Source organism: Bactrocera neohumeralis, chromosome 6, assembly GCF_024586455.1.
Source record: "Bactrocera neohumeralis isolate Rockhampton chromosome 6, APGP_CSIRO_Bneo_wtdbg2-racon-allhic-juicebox.fasta_v2, whole genome shotgun sequence".
Taxonomy (NCBI): domain Eukaryota; kingdom Metazoa; phylum Arthropoda; class Insecta; order Diptera; family Tephritidae; genus Bactrocera; species Bactrocera neohumeralis.
The window spans coordinates 45,185,430-45,209,664 of NC_065923.1; positions in this window are offsets into that span (position 1 = coordinate 45,185,430).

Genomic DNA, 24,235 nt, shown 5'->3' on the forward strand with positions numbered 1-24,235 from the left:
GAATGACATGACATGACATGACAAATGAAACTCATGACATTTCATTGATTGGAAGTGAAGTTATTGTGTTTTAAGTGTCAGTATGTTTGTGTTATCGGTGCGAAAATGAGCTTCGAACAAAAAGCCAACATTAAATTTGGTTTTAAAATTGGTAAAACTTTTACCGAAACGTTTCAGTTGATGATTGCCTATCCCGTAGCAGAGTGCATGAGTGGTTTCAACGTTTTCAAAGTGGTCGTGAGGACATAAATGACGATCAACATGTGAGCCAATCAAAATCCGTGATCATCGGAAATTCCATCGAAACTATGCATGAATTCATAAAAAATCAGCCAAAATCATCATTGAAATTCATGGAAATAGAATTGAACATCTCCAAAACATTGATTTAACGAATTTTGACCGAACGTTTGGGCTTACGAAAGGTGTGCGCACGGTTGGTTTCGCACAAATTAACTGACGACCAAAAATTGCTAAGAATCCAACATTCTAAGGACAATTGTTTTACCAAAAATCAAATTTTAACCGTTAACCACTCTTCGTATCCACCTGATATGGCACCAAGCGACTTCTTCCTTTTCGGAAAAATGCATTTGCCCATGAAAGGAAAGCGTTATGCAGACGTAGAGGTCATTCAAAAGGCGTGCACCGGCATACTTGCAGCCATACCGGCCAAGAGTAAAATATTTTGAGTAAAATAAATTTGTTTGTGGCACCATCCAGTTTTCGGAGAAGTTTAATATCACGCCGACTATTCTACGGATTTGGTTCTTTACATTCACAGTACATGACACGGTAATGGAAATGATATACCTTAAAGTTGAAACTTACAGGATCTAGCAGATATTTTAAAATGTAAGCTAACACAAATAATACGATGATATGGGGTAACGCAGCAAAAATCGTTGAAACCGTTGCTAAAACGGCAAGCAATTCTGTACTTATGATTAGCGTGAAACCGTCGGGTCAAAATGGATAAAATTCATTCTTATCTTACCTAGGTCCCTTATAATAAACTTATTAAGTCACACCTAAACGGCAGTATAATTTGATATCAAAACCGATTTAAGTAAGTTTGAAAGCCATTTTATTAATTTCGTCGCCTGTGTTATTCATCCATACCTTCACTAAGCCGCTTATGTCAGTGTTATGTGTATATTTATAATAATAAAATACTGAAAATATCTCCTTTAATTCACATTAATTTATTTTATTTTCTTATCTTCAATTGCCTTCTAACAATATTAAGAACTCTGATTTTGGTCGATTCGCTATCACAACTTTCTTATATTGTGTATAGTCGTATATAATATTTCCATCCCCCAATACAAAAAGCGAATATAAATTTTAAAACCGTTTTAATTAAATGGCAACAAAATGCCGGAAAATGATAGAAAAATGGAATAATTTTTTCGCATGGCCATACATTTTAAAGTTTTGTGTTTAATTCCTGTTATTAAACACATGAAAAGCTTATATGCTATTAGTGAAAGCTACAATCAATATGTATATACGCGTATGAATTTATTTTAGTCTTATCGTTATAATCGCTTCATACATTCTTTTTTTCCAAACAGTTATGAAATAAAATGTCAAATTGATGCACTTATCTGCTACGAGTATTTGTTTTGGGGGGTTGAATTGTTCTCCCTACGTTTCTCTACAAAAATACTCACAAATCTGTTGAAGAGAGCCGATACATATTCATTGGAAAGAATTGTTAAAAACTTGACAAATAGTCCACGTTTATACCGCGGAAAAACTATTATCGTTTTACGCGTTTGCTTTGATAAACGCTTTGATGAACTGTAAAGGCAATTACTACAAATTTGCCTCATGACCTATTTTACTTTCGTTCAGTTTTATTCATTATTTATGTATTATAATATTTATTGATTATTGCGTCAATCTGTTACCATTATATTTTGCCATTTGTCAGACTATTGACTATATTCAAAAAGAGATTTGTTACTTTTGTTTGTTCACTTTCATATTATTTTCATATACAGGGGTTTTCAGTAAGAGTGATATAATTTCTTTCCAAAATAGCACACACACAATTTTAAGGAAATCCGAAAGTTTTTTTATTTAGTGTGAAGTACGGTCGAAAAAATTATATTGTAAAATAATATCAAATTAAAATGGCTTTCCCTACTTCTTTTGCAGGAACGAATTCATTTTTCAAGTACTTTTCCATTAAATCAAATCGTATGTCATGAAAAGCACGTTGACTTCTAAAGCTTGAAGAAAGTCTGGTTTATTGCTAAAGACCAATGAGTTCTAATAACCCTACAAGAAGTAGTCTAATGGTGCTAAATCACAACTTCTTCAAGGCTACTCAATGTCACAATTTCTTGAAATAATCGAATCTGAAAACTTTTCTGGCAATATTTCGGTTGTTGCACGTCCTCTGTGGCACGCACCCCGTCTTGTAGGAACCAGATATGGTCAATATCAACTTTTTTCAATTGCGGCCATAAAAAGTTGGTTATCATTGATCTATAATGCATTCCAATGACAATGACGGTTTCACCAGCTCCATTTCATAAGTAGTAGAGACCGATGATTTCACCAGGCCGCATACCACGCCAAAGTGTAAATTTAGGTGAATGTAACGGTTGTACATGAAAAATATTCAGATTTTATTTGAAAGTGAACCTCATCGGAGAAGATGATTTTTTTAAAAACATCGTGATCGTTTTCATATCGTTCTAAGATAAAATCTGTAAATGTATTACTAATATATCTGACATACCATATTTATATAGGTTAAAGGGAAAAGGAAGAAAATCATTGTGTTTAGCCTTTGGTAGCTGGATCAATTTGTCAACACTAAACCACATTATCAGAATAAAAAAAATAAGGACTGGACAAAGCAACAAGCAAATAATGTATATGGTTCTGTGCTACTGTGAAAGTTAAGAAAGCTAAAGAAATATCCTTTGCTTTCGTTTGGGCACCTGAGTAAGTGCGATTGCAGAGTACTCTTAAAGGACTAATCGTATCTAAGTTTATCTTTAAAATTTTGAATTTTAAGGCAATAAGGCAAAATTGTCGGTTTCCTGATTTAAATTCTCGTCCTTCCACTTTCATTCCTACAAAAGCATATACATTTATAATGGACTTCAACTCAAATTTAAATTTAAATACCAAACGACTTGAAGACATACATACATGTGCAAATAAGATGTGATGAGGAAAGTGGTATATCATGTTATAAAAAAAGTATTTGAAAGTTAAGAACGACGCAGATAAGAGCAGATTTGCGAACTGAAGTTAGACTTTTGATACTTTTGAGATGGTAGCGCTACAGCTACGTTAAAAGCTTTTCCACCTCCCTTCTAAAGTGCTGCAAGTCATTTTGTGGTATAGAAACACTGTTTTTTATTTTAAAATTTTGACAGTTTAATATACAGGGCACTCGAAGTGTAACCAACTTCAGACCGTTCGCGCAGCTGTCGCCCTGGAATCAGCAGTTTATAAATTTGCTGAATGACGGTTCGGAGTATTGTTCACAAGTGTACAAAAGCGTTTGGCCAAAAGTGAACGCAAAAAAGTGATCAGCGATGGAATTCAAACGAAATAGTGTGTTTGCTTTATATTTAGCTGGATAATCACAGCCAGCAATCGTTCGTGAGCTCAAACACCTTAATGTGAATAAAGTTTTTGTTTATCGCACCATCACTCGTTACAATGATACCGGTAGCATCGCAAAACGCACGAAATCCACGACGAAGTGCCAATCAAATGGCTAAAGAACTGAAAATGTCCGACCGCAGCATCCGACGCATATTGAAAAGTGAGCACAAGGTCAAGCCTTGATGACCGAAGTAGCAACAAGTAAGACTTGAGAGAGCGAAGCAGTTGCTTCGCTTGGCCGAAAGCGGTCAAATTCCGAACATTGTGTTTTCTGACAAAAATTTTTTCCAATTGAGCAAGTCGTAAACTCTCAAAACGATAGGGTTTACTTGACCGATCGATCATACGAGAATCTAAGTCATCGGTTGGCCACCAGGGGGCAGCACCCGCCACAAATAGGTGTAATGGTGTAATAGGTAAAATGGTTTGGGCCGCTGTCACCGCAGATGGGCGCTCTCCAATTGTTTTCATCGAGCCTGGCGTCAAAGTGAATGCGACATATTATCGGGAAAGTGTTCTGAAGGCTGCTTTGAAGCCGTGGGTAAACAAACATTTCGGTCGCAAACCATGGACGTTTCAACAAGACTCAGCACCGTCTCACAAAGCGCTAGTGAACCAAGAATGGCTGACAAACAACGGTCCGAACTTCATTACGACCACACAATGGCTCTCGAATTCACCAGATGCAAATCCAATGGATTATTCTCTCTGGGCCATTTTGAATACTAAGGTCCGAAGTAAGAAATACGCCAGTCTCGAGATACTGAAGGATGCCATTGTCCGTGATTGGGGCAAAATACCGGCAAGTCACATTCGGGCAGCTTGCGATTCGTTTTTTGAACGTCTCAAGGCCATAGTTAAGGCAGAAGGTGGTCATATCGAGCAAAAGTGAATTAGTCCAGAATTTATGATTATTTTTACATATTTTGTACTTTAAAATAAATAAAAATAATTTTCCTAACCGAATTTATGGCTTTTTGATTGGTTACACTTCGAATGTCGGACCCTGTAATTATAAATTCATAACTTAATATATGAAGATGTGAGAAAATACTTCTCAAATACATTGTACTCGTATGTAAACAAGTTCAGTTATTTTCAATATGTTATACTAATCATTATATAAAATTTTGCCCCAGAATAAATTAATCAGATTAAAACCGAATATTGAATATATTAACACAAGTATATGGGATATCAATGAAATTTATTATTTCTGTGTATGGCCATAACGGGCACGCTTGCAGAAGTCCAGATGCTGAACCCGATTTTCGACGGTTTTCACGTTCGATATTCGTACAAAGTTCATCAACATTCATCACCTTGACTTAGCCGCACAGGAAATAGTTTAACGGCGTCAAATCGCTTGACCGAGGCGGCCAAATGACTGGGTCATTTCTTGAGATAACACGTTCATCAAAATTGGTTTTCAATAAATCGATTGTGACATTTGCTTTGTGACTTGTGGCGCCGTCCTGTTGGAACGTCATATGGTTCAAGTCCATAGCATCCAATTCGAGTCAAAAATATTCGCTTCTCATTGGGCGGTAGCGATTCCCACTCACAGTAACGTGCCGGTCTTGATCATCACGAAAGCAGTACGGCCCAATAACGCAGCCGTCCTATAAACCGCGCCAAACCGAAAATTTTTCGGTAGGCAATGGTGAATCATGGAATACGTGTGGTTTGCTGCCTGACCAATAACATATATTTTCCTTACGCTTGCTCTCTTAAATTTAAGGCCACTCCGAATTTCGAAAGTAAATTTGAATAATTTCAACTCGTTGTCGGATAGTATATATCCTTTCGTAATGAAATGGCAAACGTTACGAAGAGAAATGTTGAAAGACTATGAAAAAATATGGCGTCGTTTGCTGTTCCTATCGGACTACTTTTGTAGCGTCCCTATTGAAAAACTTGTTTCTAGTCTGCACAAAAAAAGGGCCATAACAATTCCTTTAATTTGTATAGAATATTTAGTCCATCATTTAGTTTAGAAATATTAAATTTACTACACTTCTCCAGAATTTGCAATGAATTTGTTACTGAATAATGCAAGACAATACAACGAAGATTTCTACAATGGGCCAACACCTTGTTATTACGGATATTATTTTAACGATTTCCTTCCAACTAAACTTTAAGGGTTAATTTATGAAAGTTCACAGTACGTAACATGGTAGGACGAGCAGAGCGTAAGTAGTTCAGTTGCTAATAACCACAATAATAAACTTGAAATTGCAGTTTGGATTGACTTGTTTTACAGACAACTATGAATCTAGTCAGAAGTACTGACTACCCGATATTTAAATGAAGGTAAAATCTTCTTCAATGCAAATGCTTTAAAATATTATAGTATGTGAGTAGTTATTAAGAAGAATCAATAGAATATGTGTAACTTATTTGTGCAAATTATTTGACGAAATCAATTATTTATTAACTATCAGAAAAATGCTTTTATATTCATAAATATTCTGAATTTTTTATCCCTTTTACATTCAAAATATGTTTTGTGCTCAAAATAATAATTTTTAGAATTTACATATATGTGACGATCTGAAGAAAATTATGAAGTGATAAATAGGATGAATTTTCAAGATTTACTTTAACTGTGCGTCCGTCCTTGCAAGCTGTAACTTTAGAAAGAATTGAGATATCTTGATGTAATTTCGTAGATAGGCGTTATCGGACCACTGCCACGCCCATCGCCATTAACCGAAAAGCTATTAAGTGCCATAACTAAGCATTAAATGAAGACATAAATGGTACAAGATATACCAGTAGAAAAAGGCACATGTGGGGAAAAACTTATGAAAAAGTTGGAGTGAACCCGCCGCCTAATAAGTTTAATGTACATTTTTCCTAAACTACTAATGCCACAACAAACAAATCTGCTGACCACAAATACTATAACTTCTAACGAGGGTGTGAAACCCCGCTCACTCCCTATATAACGATACTGTTCAAAACTACTAAAAGCGCAATAAATCAGTATCTAATTACCCCAGAGACATTCAATTTTACCTCCGAGATGGTAAGAGATGGCTTTATAGTAGCCGGTGTGAAAATTGGATAATGGGCGTGGCACCGTCCACTTTTTGGTGAAATCCCATATCTTGGGACGTGGCATTTTTGGCAAATTTTTACGAATAATGTCTTAAGTGTATGCCACATTACGACCAAATATTGATATAAAATTAGACAAGCCCTTAGATACCGAATATTTGGACTTCACTACCTATAGTTGACTTTTGATCGAAAATATCGGACAGTGTGTGATCAGGACATGCACCTATAACGTCCGGTTCCTTAATTGGAAAGGTGCCGCTGCCCAGCTGTTTGATGCCCTCTTTAGAGTGAAAGCTGACATCACCGCCGTCCAAGAAATGCGAGAGACGGGACAAGCACTGAGGCAAGTAGGTCTTTGTGGCACTTACTACAATAGCCATATAAAGGAGCGCAATTTTGGTGTGGGATTCGTGGTGGGAGAGAGGCTCCGTCGACGAGTTCTGGCATTCAACCGGGTGGATGAACTGATTTGCGCTTACGCTCCGACGGGAGAAAAAGACGATGCGGCCAAAGATGCCTTTTATGAGCGCTTGAAGCGCAGTTATGAGAGCTGCCCCCGCCACGATGTCAAAATCGTGCTTGGCGACTTTAACGCCAACAACCAGATCGATCATGTTGTCGACTCGACTCGGACTACTATCTTGTTGCAGCCAAGATACGCACCCGCCTCTGTGCAGCAAAAAACTAACGTCAACAAACACAAGGAAGGTTCGACGTCGAGAAACTGCAATCACAACAGACAACCGAATGATTTTCTACTTGGCTTGCACTCCTGCTCTCTGAGAGCACCCGTCAACTACTCGGTATAAGAGAACTGTGGGACGGCATTTCAAACTCCTTACATACAGCTGCAACCGAAACCATTGGTTTTCGGAAAATGCAAAAGAACAGCTGGTTGCAAAAGAACAGCTGGTTCGAACAGCTGCCGTATCGCAGTGGAGAGAAAGCAGAATTCCTACCTCGCAACGTTACGATCGACCACAACATGTGCGGTATGGAATTGATACCGAGAGTTGAAGAGCAAAGTGAGACACATTTGCAGGCAGAAAAAGGAAGAGGCCAAATGCGTGAATATGAAGAGCTTGACAAGCTGGCCGACAAGAGTAATGCTCGAAAACTCTACTAAAAGGTGCGACTAACAGAAGGTTTCAAGACTGGAACATACTTTTGTTGAACCCCCAGAGGTAATCTAGTAACCAATGCCCGGAGCAGAAGTTTCATTTTCCTGAAGAAGTTCGAAGGCAATTACCTGCCTGAAGAACAACAAAGCGGCGGGGCCGATGGATTGCCGGCCGAGCTATTCAAACACGCGAGCGAAGAGCTGAGCTGGAGCAGGCATCAGCTAATTTGTTAGAATATGGTTGTACAAAACCATGTCCAACGAAAGAAATTTAAGTTCGCTTTGCCCTATCCAGAAAAAGGGAGACCCAGTTTTGCTTTAGGCCTGGAAAATCAACAACCGACCAAATATTCACCATGCGCCAAATCTTGGTAAAGACCCTTGAAAAGTGAATCGACACATACCACCTCTTCGTGCCTTTCAAAGCTGGCGCTTTATGCCGCGATGTTTAATCGCGTAGTCTACGCCACTAAACGAACATGCAAAGACGTTGAGATATAAAATTTCCGTCAATCGATATGCCTTCTCTCCTAATGCAATGTCTGTCTTGTTCTTCTATTTCTCCAGTTTACCTAATTTAAAGATTTCAAGAAATTCCTTTAGTTTCATATGAAACTATGAACTTTTCCTTGGTTCTCCTATTATTTACTGATCAATAATAAAACTAATTCTCGCCGGAACATTTTTGGGATTATTGTCTGAGGAAGAAATTGGAAAGATCAGTTGGAGATGGTACTGGTCAGCTTAGCTCGTCAAAGGGTTCCAACGTTGGCGCCTGGTGCAGTTTTTTTATGACCTTTTAAATTTTTCCTGTTTTGTGTTTTTTCGGTTAGTTGTAACATTTTGGCAAAACATAACTCGATATGTCTCAACACATAAAAAAGGGGAAATTTCAGTACTGATTTTGTTCAAACATACGAGATGTATGTTCGGACCAAAATGTTATAGTGAACGAAAATTGCTTACCAAATATAGTCTAATGGATTGGAAAAATAGAAGAAAGTTCAATCGGTATCCCAATGACTTGGACTAATCCTGGCGAAGGTCCCAGGGACCTGCATATTTAATGATTATCCATTGAATTTCTTTATGTTCGAATAAAGGAGCGGCAAAAGGATAAGAAAAAAAATTAAAAGAGTCATAAAAAAAACTGACACATACGAACGCCAAACCCTTTGAGGGTTTTACTGTACTGACCTAGTACCATCACCTTGACTTGGAATTTCTCACCCTGTGTTATAAACAAGTAAGGTGCAACCGAATATTTTACGCTCTTGCAAATTGCAAGAATTAAAGCCAGGGAAATACTTTATGGTGTGGAACGTCGACCCGAAGATCAAAATGTATATACTTGTAAACATACATATAGTTTTTTAGATTTGTGTACTAGAAAGTTTAAAAATGTGCTATTTGGGAATTAGGCGTGGTTTTTGTCTATTTTCGCACTGCGACTTAGGAAGATAAAAGGAATATCACGTACCAAATATTTGTCGAAATCGATTCATCGGGTCCTGAGATATGGGATTTCACCGAAGAGGGTGCCGTGCCACATCTATCGTCCAATTTTCACACCAGCCCTTGTAAAGCCTCCTCATACCATCCCTTATTTGCGCTTTTAGTTGTTTTGAAAAGTGCCGTTATTTGGATAGTGAGCGGGGTTATCTTCCGATTTCATCCATTTTTATACTGTCAGTAGGAATTCTTATAGTATTTCCACTCAACAATTTTGATTGTTGTAGTTTTAGTGGTTTAAAAGGTATGAGCATTGAACTTATTAGAGGGCGGGATCGGGGTCTTTTTTTGAAAATTTTTTGCCCACAGATTCACCTTGCTACTCCGATGCACTTGTGCTAAATTACAGTTTAATATCTTAATTTTGGGCTGAGTCCGATTACTCCCATTTATGAGCTCGTAATTTGTTTTCTGCTAAGGGACCTGCATATGAATTTTCATCAAGATATCTAAATTTTTACGCAAGTTACAGTCTCATGGACGGACGGACAAACAGACAGTCACCCGCATTGCAACTTTTCTCGTCATCTTGATTATTTATATATACAAGTGAACCAAACTATTATACTCTGTTGCAACAGGTTGAAAGAGTATAATATATAAATCTTCGGTTGTGATAGCTAACTCACTCGTTCTCTAGCAACCCCGTGTCCAATGGGTCGTGGAGAAAGTTGGTGACGTAACAAAAACTCGCTGAATGGGAAGTTCAAAGGTCAATGTTATGCAACGACAGGCCGCACATACACGATTTGCTACTTTAATTTCTTTATATTCACTCTGCAAACTCTTTTCAACATATTGTTTTTTTTACTACCTTTCCAAAATTAAATTGAAAACATACTTCTACGTAATCGAAACGCTCTGTTTCATAGGAACATATGATAGAATTATGGAATTTTTGTCTAATGCTTATATACCGAAAACAGTTTTAGAGATATTTATATTTATCATAACTGCAACTCGACTCTCGATCTCTTCCTTTGTTTAAAAAGTAACAAATGAAAAATTTAAGGTGTCGCAAGTCATTTTGTATGTTACTAAGTTGTCATTCAATGTTAATCGCATGTTTAATTTGCTGACCTAAAATCCAAACTTTTCTACAACTCATTGCATGTTTTCTATGTAGTTGTTATTAACACAGAGAATACAAGACTAAAGCTGGTTAGTTTCTACGTTGCAACACATTGTGCGGACAGAGCAATACAATCTTACAAATCCTGCGAACTACAGAAAAAACAAGACATTGTAAAGTCATAAACGTCCTTTGTTTTTGGATAACAAAAACTTAGAAACATATGTACTCACATTTATTAAAACCAACATACTTATGTTACTTTACTACACCTTCACATACACAGGGTCACTACCCCTAGGACCCATTAAAGTTATGATTTTCGATAGCATTGATTAAACCGTTGTTATTGACTTATAACAAAATCTGTTGTAATGATAAAACAAATAAAACTGTGTAGTAGTTTTAGTCTAGTTAGGTGTCAATAACAAGGGCGGTAGGTTTTCATTTGTTGTGCAATAAATTTTAGATAACCATACCGAACGGGTTTTTATTATTCCATGGGTAGCATTGACATTTAATCCGACGGCAAAACTAAAAAAAAATCTCAAACTTATTCACGGTTATACAAAATTTGATTAACTTATAACTCCCACTGCGCCCATATCACAAGAATCTCGGCCAAGCATTTAACAAAGTTATAAATACCTTTTATGTATAGAGAGATATTGAAGTTGATTCATTGCAAAATTCCCTACTTTTTTCAAGCAAAAACACAGGAACTTCAAATTCAGTGGGGAATTTTTATTATCATTCGAAAGAATATTCTTTGGTATTTATTTTTTTTTGTTTCAAATTTTTGCTACGGCCTTTGTGTACACTCTCAGCTACGGCTGCTATATTTTCTTCATTGCGTGCTGAACTGCTCGGTCGAGTATTATCCAATAATGAATGCTGAGTCTCAAGATGGGTGATGGTGTTGCGAATAGAACGCGAACCGCGCACATTGTTTAGAGAAATAGAATTTTCATATTTTCAGTTTAACTATTTTTAAACGTTGTTCAGTGGGTCCTTCTATGATCAAATGCGAAACAATGCTGAACAAAAATACTATCACAACTTGACACGACTTACGCGTGATCTGTCAAAAAAAATGCTATTGAAAAAAGGACAATACTGTGAGGGAAAATTGTTCATTAGTAATATCTTTCAAAAGTCGACTAACGACGATAAAACACAGAAGGTGAGCAAAGTCGTTTCTTCAAAGATAAAAAAGTTGCGAAAAATGTAATAAAAATAAAACAGTGAAGTAATTGGTTTAATAAAAAGGTATGTTTTCATCATATGTGCAACTGTATACTCTTAATTCATTTCGTTATCTATTGTAGAAGTGTGTGTATTAAAAATGTAGGTACTAATAAAGTCTTTACAAAGATTTATTTTTGAATTATTTTTTTGTTGTATTACATCGCTGAATTATCACGTCTGCAAAATGTGGTTAATCGAAAACGATAAAGTCCTCCAAATAGGCTCATTATTAAAACACAAAATTTAATCGGATCGGGGATCGCAGTAGGGGCCATATGTGGGTTGCCACTAGAGCTTAATCGACCAAACTTCCTGAGAATGAATATTCTTGTCACTTAATCATTCAGTGTGGAAGTGGGTGAAATCGTATGATAACCTAACCTACATCGCTGGTTTTGGTTTTGACTTTCCTATTTCACATTGCAAAAATGTGCGAATGTTAACGTACACCTCAAGCCTCGAATGACCAACTGCAAATGTTCCATCGTAATAAAATGCATCCATTTCTAAAGCGAATTGGTACGGCCGGTTCGCAAGGCGCAAGAAAGGAATTGTATTTCATCTAGACAACGCCAGGCCATAGAAATCGATGGATGAAATAGACCCAAGCTCCGAGAGTTTAGTTGGTAGGTTTTACAGCACCCATCTTATAGTACGGATCTGGCAGCAAGTGGTTCCTACCTGCTCCTGTCTAAGGCGAAAGATTTTATTGTGAAAAAATTGCCACAATGGAAGCTTGTGGAATTCGATTGCCATGAGAGACGAGGTTTCCATAAGAGCAGCATTATGAAATTTTTAATGCAAAAGTAATGGATATCTTATTACTAGGCTATACTTATTTATGCCAAGGATAAATATTATACTGTATACAGACAATGGTTTCCTCAAAGGAATAAGGAAATACACGTGCACTTGTTGTTATTCGTTAAGCCTCAAGGTCGATAACACTGCATCGCTAACGCGCCATTTATTTCTATTTTACCCACAATAAGTGTTTTCTCGACGGCGTACAATTAGAATTGTAGTAAATTCTAATTATATGAGGATTACAAGCAGAAAATTGCTTTTTATTATGTGATAGCGGTAAATCTCTCTCGAGCTGTTGAATTGACTCAGCGTAAAGAAAGAATGTTGAGTTATATACAACATATACATATGTATTTTATCTGCGGCAGCATATCGTTCATTTGTAAATGCAGAAGAAAATTGTTAGAACTATTTACTAATGTAGTAAGCACGATTAAATATACCGGGTTTTGCAATAGGGATAATATAATTTTTATGTGTAGTTTCGACCAATTTTAATATGTCATGATTTGTAATATTTTTTATTATATTCAGTAATGTTTACAATTTCATCTCAGAAATATATGCGCAAGAACAATGTTTAAAATTATACAATTCTATTATTAAAATAATCCTTTTTCAATTTCAACTTTTTGTACGTTTTTGCCATTTTATGGTCGTAATAATCGTCCACATGTGCTCATAATTCATCGAACTGTTGAAAATTTCGAACGAATATTTTCTTTATATAATGTTCAAGTCCAATAAGACAAAGAACTCCTCGAAGTAATAAAATATTACTCTTTTCAGGTAAGTGTTGAGAAAGACCGCAAATTGTCGATTCCAAGACGTTTTCAAGAATTGGAACTATCTCAAACCACAACATGGCGGGTTTTGAGTAAGGATTTGTGCTTGCATCCATATAAAGTTATCTTCTTCTATGAGGCTCACTAGAATCAAGTTCGAAGTAAATCCACAAATTAATCATGAACAATCATTATATTCACCTAAATTCACAGTTTGGCGTAGTTTTTGGTTTCGTGGAATTGTCGGTCTGTACTTCATGTAAAATGAAGCTGCTGATTCCATTACTGCCAATGGAGAGCGGTATAAAAGACCACCTTTTTTGGCCGCATTTGGAAGAAGTTGATCTTGACAACATGTGGTTTCAAAAAGTCAGAACTACGTGTCACACAGCATGTGCAACATTAGAATTATGTATGGCAAGAAAAGTAACACCACTACTTCTTGTTGGTTTATTTGAAGTTATTGGTCTTTAGCAATGAATCAGACTCTCTCCAAGCCCTAGAAGTCAATACAACAATGAACAACAAAAAGTACTCGAAAATTGGGTTCATCGAATTCGTTCCTGCAAAAGAAGTCGTGGAAGCCATTTGAATGATGTTATATTCAGAACTTATTTGCATAAATGATTCTACATATTAAATAAAAATACATTGGAATTTCCTTCACAGTTAGTATGTTTTTTTTTTTAATAAATTACAACGCTCTTTTTGGAAAACCCAGTATAATGCTTGACAGCAAAAACTGTTGGAACATGGCAACAACTGCTATAGAGAATATAATTTATTGCCACGACACTCTTAAGTAAACAAGATGTAATAAAAGAACAATAAGAGTAATAAAGTAGACAGCAGTAGTGTTGTTATGTGCAATACGAAATATGTTACTGCGTCGGTGAACATAAACTATACGTGTATACCTATTGATATATCGGGTGATTTTTTAAGAGCTTGATAACTTTTTAAAAAAAAAAAAACGCATAAAATTTGCAAAATCTCATCGGTTCTTTATTTGAAACGTTAGATTGGTTCATGACATTTACTTTTTGAAGATAATTTCATTTAAATGTTGACCGCGGCTGCGTCTTAGGTGGTCCATTCGGAAAGTCCAATTTTGGGCAACTTTTTCGAGCATTTCGGCCGGAATAGCCCGAATTTCTTCGGAAATGTTGTCTTCCAAAGCTGGAATAGTTGCTGGCTTATTTCTGTAGAATTTAGACTTGACGTAGCCCCACAAAAAATAGTCTAAAGGCGTTAAATCGCATGATCTTGGTGGCCAACTGCCCATGCATCCCGAAAAATGCACTGTTTGGTGTGGTTTGTACGCTGGTGGAATCATTGGACCGTATTCTTTCAAAGATGCTGTTGGACGCAACGTTACGGTGAATGGCGATCGCTATCGTTCGATGCTAACAAACTTTTTGTTGCCAAAAATGGAAGAACTGAACTTGGTTGACATATGGTTTCAACAAGATGGCGCTACATGCCACACAGCTCGCGATTCTATGGCCATTTTGAGGGAAAACTATATAATATGTAATAAAAATAATAAACAATTTAAACGGCTAAGATTCAAAATTTCCTAATAATAAATTGTTACGATTTTATTATTAAGAAAACGCAATATAATCTACTTAATTTTCAAAAATGAGTCAGATAAATCATATGTATAGGATTCAGAATTAAAGGGCTATACCAGTGTGACACTTTCAAAAAAAAAATATCCTGTGAAATCGGCAGGGTCGTATCTTGAATAATTTTTGGATGACAGCGTTCTAAAGAGCGACCGCTTGGAGGTGCGAACATATACTATATAAGTGAAACTTTAAATGCGTTTTTCTCGAAACGACAGTTTTCAAAATTGCTGGCGTCATAACTCAACGAGAAATTGACCGATCGGCTTCAAATTAGAACTGAGTATTTTTGAACATATTTACTATACAATGACCTACGATCTTTCTGATTGGTTGAAAAATCTCAATTTGGCATTAAAAAAACGACAATTTTTTACCTAAAAAAACAAAGTTTTTTTTCAAAATTATGTCGTTCCTTGTATAGGAAATATTTTTAAGTTAAATAAACTTTACAAATTTTTTTGTTTCAGCTACTCATTCGGCCGGAATTATGGCAGCAGTTGGGGCACTTTTTTTTTGGCACCTCCGATGAGAGCCCATAACTCCGTTATTCTTCAACATTTTTGTAAAAAAAAAATCTTAAAATATAGCTGAAAATATACCTTATTACGTTCAAAGAACGCAATTCAATCGCGTACAAACGCTGGTTTAATTCACATTTAACGAGTAATGGCTTAAACATATATATATATGTATTGTATGCAGGTATACTTAACCTAGAATTCCACCGCAAATGCTTTACTTTGTCGGAATTTAGTAAATTTTTGGAGTATTCTATTAGAGCAGAATTGTACCAAAATGACCACCTTGTGAAACTTCTAAAGAGGAGTATTATTAAATATCCCTCTTTGTATTCTATTATAGGGATAAGAAGAATATATGTAAGGTTTATGTAAGAGAGTCGAGAAATTTTCTTTATCGAAACTTTTACTAAAATCAGTGTACTATATATGTAGAACATCTTATATTCCCTAAAACCCAATGATACATGGTTCCTAATTTAAACCAAACTATTTTTTTTACTAAAACAATGATTTAATCATTTAGCAGTTTTGGTTAGGTGTTATCTAAGCATAATGCTCTCAGAAAATAACGGTTACTATTTTATGTTTTAAGCTACGAATATAATTCTTCTCTCAGAAGATTGTATTATTTTATTCGTTTACAAGAGTAAATTAATATCTCCAGCGTATTATGTGCTGAATATAGTGATATGTCGTCGGTAGTAAAAAAATAATAGCAACGAAAGTGTCATCAATTCAAATATTAAGCTTTAAATACATTGAGACAAGACATTAATTTGACACCACTCATTTAAGTACTGTAATAAAGTAGCGTCCCGATGTAGCAGTCCTAAGCATTATTTTCAACTCTTACTAAGAACTCATGTATGTACAATCTGAAAAATATTTTGTAATGTGGATTTAATGACTATGTTTTTTAACTTTGCAACATGTCGCTACAAAGTATAATAGCTCACGTAACGCTTGTAAGTATCGTCTAAAACTAAGCGAGATAGATTTGTTATGTGGCATTCCTGCGACATTCTTACGTTCTTCTTCTTCCTTATTGGCGTAGGTGCCTACGGTGCCGCTTACGGGGTTATAGCCAAGTTTTCAACAGCGCATCAGTCGTTAATGGGTTGGAGTCATGTGCTGAAGTTCACGCAAGTGAGGAAAGTTCTCTGAGTGTTATTCACTTGGGACTGATCAGAAACGATTATTTTACATATGGCTTTAGAAACTCACGACTTCCGCTCTTAGACCAAGTATTCTATAGGTAGCCCATTTCCGATTGAAGTGAGAAGGCAACCATCCCTCCCAACGGTTGTGCGTTGGGCTTGGGATCGCCACATAAAAAACGCCCCCAATGAAAAATAAGCAACAGCCTCGGACATTCTTATGTTACATTGTGAAAATAGGTGAAATCGGACTACAACCACGTATACTCCTCAGACAATAAATTCCACCTGATTCTTTCCTTTCAAGTGTACGTATCAAGAATAAATTGATATAAAATTACATATTGTTGACCGAAAAATTTGGTCAATGTGTCAGATTTATAATTGAAATTCCCAGAAAACCCTTTCCTGATAGTAGAATGTATATGTCCTGAAAAATGAGTCAATACTTCCCTGAGCACATATACCTAAAATTATATAGAACATCCGGCTGACTTTACTCTTTACAGGGTTTGTCCGGAAAGTAATAGGACTGAGCCGATTTAAAAAAATTTATTGAACCAACCGTTACAATTCCTTAAAAACTTTTAAAATAATCTCATTCTGCGTCGATGAGGTGCTACCAGCGCGATTTACAAGCATCCCCTCTGTCGTCTGAAAATGCTTGACTTTCATCGGCTTTTTCAAGCAAGGAAACAAAAAAAAATCGGGCGGCCTCATCTCTGCTGAAGAGCGACTGCGGAAGCGTAGATGTGCCGGCCTTGGTTAGGTACATGTTCACAAGAAAGGCGGTGGGGACCGGGGCGTTGTCGTGGTGCAACTTCCAATCGGCTGCGGTGTCTTGTCGGACCCGATTGACCCTTCATTTGAGTCTCTTGAAGACTTCCACGTAAAAATTGGCGCTGACAGTTTGTCCAGGAACAAATTCATGGTGGATGATGCCTTCGATTACAAAAAAGACAGTGAGCATTGTTTACACTTTGGTTCGGTTTTTAGAGCGAGGAGATGGCGGCGTGTGCAACTCGGAAGATTTTCTCTTTGTCCCGGCATCATACTCAAAGATCCATGACTCGTCACCTGTGGGACTCACTTTCACAAATTTTCAAATTTCGCGTACCTTTGTTCTAACCAGCTCTCCATTTTCGGCTTGCACTACTCACAGAAACAAGTCGTGCGAAAATGTGCGAAACTGACCAGCCGCTCGTTCGTTAGGTGGGAACGCCCTCTACCGAATGAAATTGGTGCGCTGACGCTCCGAAGTACAGTTGCGGAGGAAGAAAATCAGTCCTATTACTTTTCGGACAAACCCTGTATATAACATCAAATTTTTTGATATTTTGCATTAAGGAACTAAGTCTATAACTTTGGAAAACTGTTCCTCTAATACAAATTTTTTTTTTCTGCAAAACAGGGTCGGTATGATTTTTTCAAAGAAACATTCCTTTTAAAGTTATACGCAATTAAAGCTAAAATTTAATTATGTGTTGCTCAAACGACATGTTGTACTATATTAATACGGTACATGCAATGCATAACTTTTAAAAATGTTGTTTTGTAGAAATCATTAGGATTTTGTGGAGAGGAAAATTGTGTATTCGTGTATTACTTTTCATAGTTTTAGATCTACTCTTTAAATACATTAGATAAAAAATTAATTGCACAAGATAAAAAAAAAACTCCTTATAAAATATATAGGGAAAGTAAAATAATTTGACACGGCTGTTTGATTTAGATCCCTCTCTTAGGGTACAAACCGCAACTTCATGGGGAAGCTATAATACAATTCAAGTAATAGTAAATAGTTATGTTAATGACAATTACTGCCGATATGTATAATTACCACACAGTGTTAACTTTTGGAGATTCCAATTGAACATAAGGCGAGTTTCTTGAAAGGATAATTAAGAATATGTCAAAAGCACAATCATTAACATTTGGACTAAACTAAACAACTGACATGACTGTAGTTAATGGTAATAATAATTAAGTTTTGCACTTTGCAAATTAGAATTGAACATATAATACTTCTTCTTTACTAGCGTAGACATCGCTTACACGGTTATAGCCGAGTTATAAAAGCATGCCAGTCGCTTCTTCTTACTGCAATGTGACGCCAATTGCAGATTCCAAGCGAAGCCAGGTCCCTTTTCACTTGGTCTTTCAAACAGACTGGAAGCATTAATCCTCTTCAGCTTCCCCCGGCGGATACTGCACCGAATACTTTCAGAGCTGGAGGGTTTTTGTCCATCGGGGCAACATGACCTAGCCAGCGTAGCCGCTGTCTTTTAATTCGCTGAACTATGTCCATGCCGTCGTATATCTCGTACAGCTCATCGTTCCATCAAATGCGATACTCGCCGTAGCCAGCGCGCATAGGACCATAAATCTTTCGCAGAACCTTTCTCTCGAAAACTCGTAAGATCGACTCATGAGTTGCTAACATCGTCCAAGCCTCTGCAAAATATAGCAGGACGGGAATTATGAGCGACTTATAGAGTTTGGCTTATTGTTCGTCGAGAGAGGACTTTACTTTTCAATTGCCTACTCAGTCCGAAGTAGCACCTGTTGGCAAGAGCAATCCTGCGTTGGATTTCCAGGCTGACATTGTTGGTGGTGTTAATACTGGTTCCTAAATAAACGAAATTATCTACAACTTAAAAGTTATGACTGTCAACAGTGACGTGAGGGCCAAGTCGCGAGTGCGACGACTGTTTGTTTGATGACAGGAGATATTTCGTCTTGCCCTCGCTCACTACCAGACAGATTTGCAGTGCTTCCTTGTCCAGTCTGGAGAAAGCAGAACTAACGGCGCGGGTGTTGAGGCCGATGATATCAATATCATCGGCATACGCCAGCAGCTGTACACTCTTATAGAAGACGGTACCTTCGCTGTTTAGTTCTGCAGCTCGAACTATTTTCTCCAGAAGCAGGTTGAAGAAATCGCACGAAAGGGAGTTGCCTTGTCTGAAACCTTGTTTGGTATCGAACGGCTCGGAGAGGTCCTTTCCGATTCTGACGGAGCTATTCGTGTTGCTCAACGTCAGTTTACACAGCCGTATTAGTTTTGCGGGGATACCAAATCCAGACATCGCGGCATAAAGGCAGCTCCTTTTCGTGCTGTCGAAAGCAGCTTTGAAATCGACGAAGAGGTGGTGTGTGTCAATTCTTCTTTCACGGGTCTTTTCCAAGATTTGGCGCATGGTGAATATCTGGTCGGTTGTTGATTTTCCAGGTCTAAGGCCGCAGTGATAAGGTCCAATCAGTTTGTTGAATGGGGGCTTTAATCTTTCACACAATACGCTCGATAGAACCTTATATGCGATGTTGAAGAGGCTTATCCCACGGTAGTTGGCGCAGATTGTGGGGTCTCCTTTTTTATGGATTGGGCATAGCACACTTCAATTCCAATCGTTGGGCATGTTTTCGTCCGACCATATTTTACAAAGAACCTGATGCATGCTCCCTATTAGTTCTTCGCCGCCGTGTTTGAATAGCTCGGCCGGCAGTCCGTCGGCCCCTGCCGCTTTGTTGTTCTTGAGGCGGGCAATTGCTATTCGAACTTATTCATGGTCGGGTAATGGAACGTCTGCTCCATCGGCATCGATTGGGTAACCGGGTGCTCCTTCTCCTTGTGTTGTGCATTCACTGCCATTCAGCAGGCTAGAGAAGTGTTCCCTCCATAATTTAAGTATGTTCTGGGCATCGGTGACTAGATCACCTTTGGGGGTTCTAAAAGAGTATGCTTCGGTCTTGAAACCTTCTGTAAGCCGCCGCATTTTTTCGTAGAATTTTCGAGCATTACCCCTGTCGGCCAGCTTATCAAGCTCTTCGTGCTGACGCATTTCGGCTTCTTTCCTCTTCTGTCTGCAAATGCGTCTCGCTTCCCTCTTCAACTCTCGGTATCTATCCCATTTCGCACGTGTAGTAGTCGATCGTAACGTTGCGAGGTAGGCAGCCTGTTTTCTCTCCGCTGCGACACGGCACTCCTCGTCATACCAGCTGTTCGTTTGCACTTTCCGAAAACCAACGGTTTCGGTTGCAGCTGTACGTAAGCAGTTTGAAATGCCGTCCCACAGTTCCCTTATACCGAGTTGTTGACGAGTGCTCTCAGAAAGCAGGAGTGCAAGCCGAGTCGCAAATCGTTCGGCTGTCTGTTGTGATTACAATTTTTTGACTTTTTTGCTGCATAGAGGCGGGTGCGAATCTTGGCTGCAACGAGATAGTGGTTTGAATTTACAGATTGTAGGGCCGAAGATGCCTTCTTTGTCCACCGTGTCGTTAAGGTCGCCAAGCACGATTTTGACATCGTGGCGGGGGTAACTCTCATAGGTGCGCTCCAAGCGCCTTCTATGAAGCATCTTTGGTTACATCGTTCTTCTCTTCCATCGGGGCGTGGGCGTAAATCAGCGATATGTTGAAGAACATCGCTTCGATGCGGATTGTTTCTAGACGTTCATCCACCGGGGTAATGACAGTATTCGGCGACGGAGTCTCTCTCCCATCACGAATCCAACACCAAACTTGCGCTTCTTTATATGGCCACAGTAGTAAATGCCACATGGACCTACTCGTCATTGTCCTTTTCCCGTCCATCGCATTTCTTGGACGACGGTGATGTCAGCCTTTATTTTTACGAGGACATCAACCAGCTGGGCAGCGGCACCTTCCCAATTAAGGGTCCGGACATTCCAGGTGCATGCCCTCAAATCGTAGTCCTTATTTCGTTTGCCATGGTCGTCATCAAAAGGGCGGTCTCTCATCCGAGGCTGATTGTTGATTTTCATTGGTAAGATTTTTTACGTGGCGGGTCCCAAACCCAGCGCACAACCCTGCGGAGGGGATGTTTTACCTTCTCACATTAGCTCGCCTTCGAACGGATGTTCTTAGGCTACCCAGAGGATACTTGGTCAAAGACCGGAAGTAGTGAGCTGCTGGAGCCATGTGTAAAAGAATCGTTTCTGGCCACTCCCAAGTGAATGGCGATCAGAGAACTTTTCTCACTTGCGTGAACTTCTACACATGACCCCATCCCCATTAATAAAGTTACATTCAAAAAAAACGGGCATGTTATTATATACTAATAAATTAAGAAACAAATATTTACCAATTTGCTCGACCACTTTTTGCCATTTTTCCGCTAGAAACATTATTCCATCAGTGTGAAACTTTCATCAGTGTAAATAGAAATTTCGAAATTTCCAGAACGGAAGCGAGCAAACCATTTTTGTGCGATACGAACTGGTACAGAATCGTCTCCGTAAACTTCATAAATTTCATGGGTGGCTAGCGTGGCATTCTTCCCTTTTTATACAAACATTTCAAGATAAAGCGAATTTCTTTATTATTTTCACTAATTTTTGAACAGCTGTACTTTTTTTTCAACTTCCCCGAATTTAATTTTTTTTGGTTAAATGAAGCTTAAAATCTGACCTTTCCAATACTATATGGTTAGACACAAATATTTGAAATCGAAAATAATAAATTAATGTGGATAAATTAAACAGAGGAATGCAATACTCGGGAAGTTAATTTTATTACCGTAACGCAGACAGGCAACGAGAAGCAAATGTACGCATAATCTCTTTCGGAGTCCTAGGTTTATTGAGTATAACTATTGCAAAGGAAATGTAAATATACATATTAATTATAGTAATTTTTATAGTTCTGGTTCAAAAATTTTGTTGTGGCTTAATAGCATTAAAATATATTTTTGATGGTATTTGTCTTTAGGTTTATGAGCTATTAATATATTCAAAAACAAAAAAAAATTATATATACATATATACAAAGGGCCATAAATAGCTATGCACTAAGTCAAGATATAAAAAATTAATTCGGCACAGGTGATCGAATTAGGAAGGAGCCCCTATGGACGAACTAGGTTTAAAGAAGTTACTTCCCTTAGCTCCCATATACGAGTACTTATTACAAAAAATATAGGCCAATATGTGAGTTATCTTATTAAAATTGAGAGAACGTGTTTTTCTTATGTGCCCCGTATTTGTGCTTAGAATGAATAAAATCGGTTGAAAACTCGCCATAGACCCCATATAACTAACAAGCCTGTCTTTAATCCTTGCAAGTTTTTCTTTACTTGTTACATTTTGCGATTCTCTTGTCAGGGTGTCACCAATTTGGCTTTGTGAATTTCGATACAGTCTAATAGATTGCATTTTGGTTAGTTTCAACTCAAGCAATGGATTTGCTCAAAATTTTTCATTAAACGAATTCCCAACTTAAATATTTTGGTGAAACACAACACTTGACTTTAACACGCGGCAATATCAAAGTTAATCAAATGTATGGTCTCAATGCGCCACATAATCAATCAAATTAGTCCGGAAGGCACAAAGGTCCCGCAGTTGAATATACATTTATGGCAGCCTAAATGCAAACACACTGATAGTTGCTTTGGCATTGTTTTGGAAATTGAATCAAATCAAATATGCAAATGGACACTAAGATAACCGACAGGTAAGCATTGAATTTGCCATTCAGTCAAATTGTTTGGGAGCAGGCAGGTGGATATTGCTTTGCATTGTGCGGTTTGACTTGTGTGGGGCTATACCGTAAACATTTAATATCCCAATACCGATATGTGAACGCCTGCAAACGAATTAATTATGTCCAAATCAGAACAATGTTTGAGAGCAGCTCAATGTAGCGCATTGCGGCACGCAAACAATAGCAAATCAATTTACGCTCGCCTACACATATGTAATTTTAAAGGCGTGACAGTGTAGATGCATGCTTACGGTGGACTGAATAAACAACAAATAAATACAATCTCGAATACGGCTGACCATAGTCGAATCTCCACAGAAGATTGGCGTTATTGTCACGCTTTGCTTATCCAAGATTTGTTGTCTACGGTTTAGGCATAATGAGGTGAATCCAAGGCACAATGATATCCTAGCAATTTATATGAAACAAAACCTGTGATTTCATTAAAGACATAAACTTTGGCAGCTAATTAGCTTATGCTCTGGCAAACATATATCTCGAAAATTTCATTAGGATATCTAAGATATTGTTTCTCTTATGATATGGTACAGATTACAAAAACATTTATGAATTTTACTACCTAATTTCGTCGATATATAGTACATATCAGTCTGCGGTCGAAATATTCGGTAACTCTGATCTATAGGTATTCGGTACTTGGGATCTAAGAATGACAGATAGTTTCTTTCTTCACCTTTGTTTCTGATTGAGCCAGCATTAAATATACTCAAAGATGAAGTCCACTATTTCTATCTAATCAAACGACTGTAAGATATATAATGTCATTTTTTATGGTATTATAATTTAATTCTAATTAAAGTAATATGCATCGCGCACAGAAATCATGTTTCTCCAACTATCGTGGAATTCTTTGCAAAATTACAATAATAATATATGTACATACATACAGCTTGCACACGAAATGTGAACCTTCGGCACCACTGAGGCAGTAATAAAAGCTTCCAATTTGATTACTATATTTCCTTACTGGTACATTTTATAATTCACAACTTTAAAATTTAACAACTGTATTCCAATTTGCATAGAATAATTAAACTATTCCAATATATGTGTGTTTAAGTAAATATACGTATGTACAGCACTAACAATTTATATCTTACAACCAGAATTTGTGGACAAGCACAATTGATTTCCCAAAAGCTTTTG